The sequence below is a fragment of the Arvicanthis niloticus genome, chromosome 6, assembly GCF_011762505.2.
Source record: "Arvicanthis niloticus isolate mArvNil1 chromosome 6, mArvNil1.pat.X, whole genome shotgun sequence".
Lineage (NCBI taxonomy): Eukaryota > Metazoa > Chordata > Mammalia > Rodentia > Muridae > Arvicanthis > Arvicanthis niloticus.
In genome coordinates this window covers 72,216,951-72,224,708 of record NC_047663.1, presented here as the reverse complement: position 1 = coordinate 72,224,708, position 7,758 = coordinate 72,216,951, and the positions used below count along the sequence as shown (strand labels likewise).

The 7,758-nt window shown below is 45.3% G+C and overlaps 1 non-coding gene across 1 annotated transcript; it reads right to left on the bottom strand.

Moving 5' to 3' along the window:
- Positions 1–540: 540 nt before the first annotated feature.
- On the bottom strand, positions 541–681 carry LOC117712171 (small nucleolar RNA SNORA48). Its single transcript, XR_004607239.1, has one exon. It is a non-coding gene; the product is annotated as a small nucleolar RNA SNORA48 (small nucleolar RNA).
- Positions 682–7,758: the final 7,077 nt, after the last annotated feature.

The window sequence follows — 7,758 nt, the reverse complement described above, 5'->3', positions numbered from 1 at the left end:
CCTCCAGAGAGTCAAAGCCAGTGAGGGGCAGAGCCAGTTCTGCACAGCCCCTGGACATCCACATGGTCTCAGGCAGCTGCCCCAGCCAGGAACATCCCCATGTTCTCTAGTGGTGACAGAAGCCATGGACATCAACACTGACCCGTGCTACTGCTGAATAGCCAGGCCCCCAAACATGGCCCTCAGTGGCAGCTAGGGTTGAGACTTCACCATGGCCCCAGGTGGCAGGGCTGGCCACTCCTCTCTACCCTCGAGTCTCCAGTTCCGTCTCTCTTTATGATGCTCAAGTTGCTCCACTTCTCTTTCTCATCTGACACCACATACTCACACATTGTGGTGGCTCCCTCTGCAGGCTAACCACAAGGCTTGAGAGAGCCCCTTGTTGACATCCTCAGTCTGCACTGTGTGTCCTGGCCACAAGAGGGCGCTGTGCACCAGAGGACAGGTCTGTGGGCATCTTCCCCAGTCCTCACCACGTGGCATGACAGTCTCTGTCTTCCTCCACCTCCTCCGCTGCACTGCCTAGATTTGATGTGATTTTTATGTGTCCTAGGCATAAAACAGCTTTTACCACCAAGCCAGGCGTCAGGCTACAATGAACAAAGGACTGCCAACTGCTCTACCCCAGGCTGATATAAGAACATCACCAACAAGGTATCTCTTTACCTGTTGTCAGGGGGTTGGAGGTGGGGGTTGAGGGGTGGATGGGGGCTGTTGCTATTGTAGAGTGAAAAATTATAAAGGCCATTTTATGAAATATGTGTAAATTTTTCGCCTTAGACCTTGGGCAGAAAAGCACCTGCCAGCAGGTTTGGGTCCATCTAATTAGTTACAGAGGAGGGGGAGTTACAGGACAAAGGCCTGTTAAGAACATCCCAGAAACTGGCCAAGAGAGGAACTACACCCTGCCCCCATGGTACGGCCTACTAGTGTTCAAAAAAAAGTAAAACAACCAATCCTGTGCACCCGCGTGAAAGTTCGCTTTTTCCCCACCCCGCCCATATATAAGCGCTAGACCACTGAGCCACGAGGTCAGTCCCTCTATCCCCTATGTGAGATATGGGGATATGGGCTGGCCCAGAGCTCTGATTTAATAAACCACCTCATGTGCTTTACAGCAAGACGGTCTCTCGTGTGTCCTTTGGGTGCGTGCTATCCTGTGACTTAAGTGGACCTCCTTTCTGGGGAGTCCCGGACTCTTCACTATGTTTAAGGCTCACTTCCAGTTCTAGCTGCGCAGGCCTGCTCATGGCCATCAAAGATGAGTGAGCAAAGTAATCTTTCTAAATAATCGTGCAAAACTTGCACCAGGGACTTACAAGAAGATTCACCCAGTGAAAGCTTTGCCACCAGCCTGATGAGCAGAGTTCCAGCCTGGGGCTCAGTGAAAGGAGAGAACTGCCTGATCTCTGCCCTGTATCTCTACTCCATGCTATTATAAACACACACAATCACTAATATACAATAATGAAATCACTAAAATTAGAGGCTGGAGCAATGGCTCAGCAATTAAAAGCACTATTTGCTCTTCTAGAGGACTTGGGTTCAATTCCCAGCACCCGCATCATCCGCAATTCTAGTTGAAGGGAATCCAACTCCCTTTCCACATGGGGTGCACAGTCATACATGCAAACAAACATACCCATCCCTGTAAAAATAAAAAGTACTTTTTTAAAAAATTAAAGTGCAAGTTATATACCCTTTCAGCAACTCAATGATAACTCATTTAAAAATTGTCTATTAGTTTATTCAAAAAATAAACAGCATACCACAGACATGGTGGAGTCAGTATCCCTGTCACAGAGTATGAATGTCGATGTGGCCACGGCACACTTCTTCACTTAGGAAGGCATCACTCTGAAAACCTGTGCTGACCAGTTTTCTGTCAACTTTACACAAGCTAGAGTCATCTGAGAACAGGGGACCATTCTGGAGAAAAATATTTCCAGAAAATGGGCTTGCAGGCAAGCCGGTGGGACATTTCCTTAATTACTGACTGTAATTAAGGAGGGCCCAGCCCATTGTGAGTGATGCCACTCCTGGGAAGGTCCTGGAGTATATAAAAAAACAGGCTGAGCCAGAGTGGGGGTGGTGCATGCCTTTAATCCCAGCACTTGGGAGGCCCAGGGAGGTAGATCTCTGAGTTCAAGGCCAGCTTGGTCCACAGAGTGAGTTATAGGAAACCAGGGCTACACAGAGAAACCCTGTCTCAAACCCCCAACCCCCAAAAGAGAAAGTAAGCAGCTTTCAGCCAATACCTCTTCTTCAGTTCCTGCCTTAAGTTCCTGCCCTGACTTCCTTCAGTGATGGAGAGTGACCCGAGAGTTGTAAGCTGAAACACTCTTTTCTCTCTGCTTTGCTTTTAGTCACAGTAGACAGTACCTCAGGCAGGAGTGAGGGTCTTTCCTCCAGCTTCACAAGGTAGCAGCCATGAACCATTCCAAGCCAATGGCATCTCTCTGCCATGGTAGCCAATGTCTTTCAGATACTAGCCTCACCCTAAGGCAGACTCAGCTACATAAAGGAAGGAGAGAGAGAGAATGAATTACAAGAAAAGAAAGAAAAGGTTGCTCTCCATAGGTTCCGAGAGCTTGGCCAGCTGAGCGATTCTCTCCTGACTCTGGATCCTTGTGTTACAGGCACCCACTGGTTGACTAGAGACCATCATCTCCCTGGCACCGAGAAGGAGACAGCGTTCTTGGCGTTAGAGTAACAAGAGCAGACAAGACTGGTAGCCCCCTGCCTTCACTCAGCATCCATCTTGGAGAAGAGAAAAATAAATAAATTTGCACAGTGGGCAAGTGCTATACATAAAATAAATAGGAGTGAGTGAAGGTAATGTCACATTGAAGATATTACCCAGCATCCCTGAGCAAGGCGTTGTGGCATGCACCTGCGGTCCTTGGTAGACAGAGGCAAGGGGATGTGAGTTTCAACCAGAAAGCCTTGCATCAACTTGACTAGCAACACTCCCTCACTGTGACTACGTAATGAGACAGGAGACTGTGCTCAATGCACCTACCCCATAAAAAGAGGCATCCCTGAAGTAGAGACTTTTGACCTAAAATGGAAGAAAGCATCTATGCAAATGTGTGGCAATTTGAACAGCAAGTGTATTCCAGTAGTAAGAAACCTTCTTGTAAGCAATGCCACTGGCAAGGTGAGGCACAAAGCCATGGCTGAATCAGGAACCTGCCTTTTTTTTTTTTTTTTTTTTTTTTTGCCTCTGAGAGGCTCCACCAAGCAGCAAGGAAAAGAGATGCAGAGATGCAGAGTCACACCCAAACATTAGATGGCGCTGGGGGTGCGGGGGGCTTGCAGAAGAGTTGGGAGAAGGATTGAGGGACGCCACAGGGAGTCCACAGGAAGACAAACAGAGTTAACTAACCTGCACCTTGGGGGCTCCCAGAAACTGAATCACCAACCAAAGAGCTAGCACCACCTGGACCTAGACATCCTGCACAAATGTAGCAGATTAGCTGCTTGGTCTTCATGTGGGTCCCCCAACAACTGGAGCAGGAGCTGTCTCTGAGCTTGTTGGCTGACTGCCTGCCTGTGGATCCTGCACCCCTGAATGGACAACCTTGTCTGGCCTCAGCAGGATGCTCCTGGTCCAGTGACTTGCTTTGTGAGCCGAGGGCTGGGGTGTTTGGGGGAGGTAGAATGGGAGAATACTTGCATGAGGGGGTACTAGGAGAAGAGGAAGGGCTGATATTGGATTGTAAAGTGAATGAATAAATAAATAAATAAATAAATAAATAAATAAATAAATTTTAAAAAGAAACCCAGGCGGGAGCAAGGATGGACACGCCTTCAATCCCTCCCCAGCACTCCAGAGGCGTTGGCAGATTGATCTCTGAATTCAAGGTCAGCCTGGCCTACAGCACAAGTTCCAGGACAGGTGCTCTAGTATAGGACCAGAATTCAGTCCCCAACACTCATATCAGGTATCTCACAGCTATGTGTACCTACCTTCAACTCCAGGGGATGGACCTAACACCCTTCTCTGGCTTTCAAGCCACTCACGTGTGAATACTTACACAGACACAAATACAACTTTAAAAGGATTTTCTAAAAATCCTTTTTGAAAGTTAATTATTTGGGTCGTGAGATGGCTCAGCAGGTAAAGGTGCTTACCACCAAACCTGGGGACCCAAGTCGGGCTCCAGAAGGCACAGGGTAGGAGGGGAGAACCAACCCCACAAGTCCTCTGACTTCCACACGCATGCCTTTGCATGCATGCATGCGCGCGTGTCCATGTACTGAATAATTTTTAATTTTTAAAGAAAATAGAACAACTGTTACCATAAATATCAAATAGTAGATTCTTTACTCCTTTAAATATAAAGGTAGAGGAGGCGTGATAGCACGTATCTTTATTGATTCTTTGTGAATCTCACATTTTGTGTTCCAATCCCACTCACCTTCCTGTCCCTCCATATCCGCCCTCCAACCTTTCAACTGCCCCCTCAGAGGGGAAAAAAATGAAGTAAGAAAAAAAATCTCACCATGGAAGCTGTGGTGTGCCCCACGATGTACCCTTTTGCTCAGAGAGCTTTACCTGCAAATGTTCATTGTAGTGAGTCCTTGGTCTGGTCCGAGGCCTCTGGCTTCTGCTACACCATTAATACTGGCTCCTCACGGGGACGCCTCTTTGGATAGCCTCTTGCCGCCCTGTGTCATGGAGATCCTGCAGCTTTGGTTCTGCAGGACCGGCCCTTTCATGTGCTTCAGCAGTTCATAGATGCGAGAAATGTTGGAGTGGGCTAATTCTGGCACCCGCACAACCAGGACCAGCTCCCCTGCCTGCAGCAACCTGTAAGAGATGGGAACCAGCTCTCCTTCCCCCATTCCACCAGGGCCAGCTCTCCAGCACTCCCCAGGTGAAGAGCAGGGCCAGCTCTCTGAATAGTGAGTGCTGAGTGCTGCAGTCAGCTAGGGGCTGGACTCACTCACCTGCAGCAGTGCCACCAGGGCCAGCTCTACTGTGCTACCCAGGCAAGGGATAGCACATGTCTTGAATCCCATCATTCAGGAGGCAGAGAGAATCTGTGAGTTTGAGTTCAGCCTGGTCTACATAACAAGTTCCAGGACAGCCAGAACTGCATAAAAAGAACCTGTCTCAAAAAAAAAAAATTGTTTTAAATAAATAAAATAAAGGTTCAAGGCCAGGCATTTAACAGATGGTAAATAAATGTATTCTGAATTAAATTAAATACAGTAAAACCCCAGTGTTATAATGGAAACTCCTAGAATTTTGAATCCACTAATCTCACTATTCAACTACTAGATTGTAAAGTAAAAACATACAGATGTCATACACACACGCACACAAATAAATATAAATAAAAATAGACATCCTCTCCCCATCATTAAGCCTAAGGCTTATCATTTTGTAGGTAGTAAATAATCGTGTGTCTAATTCATATAAAGAATCTCAGAAAATATTTGTATTTCATTTTGTTAAAGATTTATTTATTTAGTATATGTGAGCACACTGCAGCTGTCTTCAGACACACCAGAAAAGGACACTGGACACCATTACAGATGGTCGTGAATCATCACGTGGTTGATAAGAATTGAACTCAGGACCTCTAGAAGAGTTGTCAGTGCTCTTAACCCCTGAGCCATCTCTCCACCCCAGAAATGTGGGAGGGGGGGTTGTTTGTTTGTTTGTTTTTAGAGACAGCGTTTCTCTGTGTAGCCCTGGCTGTCCTGGAACTCACTCTGTAGACCAGACTGGCCTCGAACTCAGAAATCCGCCTGCCTCTGCCTCCCAAGTGCTGGGATTAAAGGCGTGCGCCACCACTGCCCAGCAGAAAATATCTTTAAAGCATACAACATCCCTAAGAAATTAATAAAAGAGTATTCTATAGTTGACATGTTCCAGGCTGGTCAGATGTCTCAGTGTGTAAAGGTAGCTGCCATCAAGCCTGATGGCCCAGGTATGATGCTTGGGACCTACAGTGGTAGGAGGAGTGAACTGACTCCTGAATGTTAGTTACCCTCTGACCTCCACAGACACACATAAACAAACAAACAAATAAACAAATAAGCATACAAACCTACACATAATATAAAGTATACATTTGCCTCATAAAATTCTGAGAACTCAAGACTTCATCTAAGCTCACCAAAACACCTGCAAAACAAGTACTACCTGGGGGTTGGCAAGATGACTTAGCAGTTAAGAGCACCCTCTGCTCTTCCTGCGATCCAGGTTCAATTCCCAGCACCCACTCTATAACTCACAACCTTCTCTAGCTTCTGTCCCAGGGAATCTGATGCCCTCTTCTGGCCCCCATAGGTATTGTACCCATATAGTGCATGAACATACACACAGGCAGCACACTCATACCAGCAAAAATAAGTCATTTAAATGATTAAAATAAATAATTCTTGAATTAAAAAAGATAATCTGTCCCTGACTCCCCCAGCCTTCAAATCTTACAAGTTTACCACTTTCTTTATTAAAGCACTTTTTTATCACTGAATTCCAATTCAGGCAAGTCAATGAACATCCCTCCTACCTAGAATTAAGGGTGACAGATAAAGAGAATACTCACTGTATATAATGATACAGTATGATAAAACATGTGACTAAGTGGATAAATTATCCCCAGTAAATAACATAAATATTCATGAAAGTATAGCATTTTAGTCATAACAAGTAAAATTGTCATAACAGGTATAATTGACACACAAATGTCAATTCAGTGAATATCATTTTAAGTCAGAAAAAGAGTTTTAAGTCCAAAGTCACAATTTGTGCTAACAAGGGTTATTCAAGCAAAACTTATCCAAAATAAAGTACTTCTTTTTCCCAAAATGCTGACATAAAAATCAAACTGTGCTTCCATAAAGAATATCCTTTTTTTGTTTTGTTTTGTTTTGTTTTGTTTTTTGTTTTTCGAGACAGGGTTTCTCTGTGTAGCCCTGGCTGTCCTGGAACTCACTCTGTAGACCAGGCTGGCCTCGAACTCAGAAATGTGCCTGCCTCTGCCTCCCAAGTGCTGGGATTAAAGGCATGCACCACCACCACCCGGCTAAGAATATTCTTAATACATACACATACAGTATGTAGACTGAATATATGATACGAAATAAATTAGCCAGGATAGTTTCCGTAGACTCAGCACTAACAAACTCCTGGGTTGACACTGCTCCTTTACTAGACTGAAGTGAGTGGCCTATTATCAGCTATTTGAATTTTGCCACTCAGGATGTGTCCTGGTGTATTCTATTTTAAAATGTAAAAGATTGGCACTGTGAGATGCAGGATGCACTTACACCAGGCCCTTGCTGAGTAGCATCAGATATATTAATATCTCAGTTCAATGACCTCAGGAAAAATGTAAAGAAAGCTCAGTTAGTGTGAAAAATAGCATGTGGGGGCTTTGGCTAAGAGCACTTACTGCTCTTGCAGAGGACCTGAGTTCAGTTCCTAGCATCCACAGTGGACAGCTCACAACTGCCTATAATCCCATCTCCAGGAGATCCAGCATCTCTGGTCTTCATGGGTACCTTGCATACACACACACACACACACACACACACACACTTAAAAATAATGAAAACTGGCACTGGAGAGATGGCTCAGAGGTTAAATGGACTCATTGCTCTTACAGAGGAGCCTGGTTTGGTTCCCAGCACCTGGATGGCAGCTCTCTACAGCTTCTAACTCCAGTCCAGAGGATTCAAAGCTTTTTTCTGTAGTATATGTATACATACACATAAAGTAAAATAAACAATATTAGA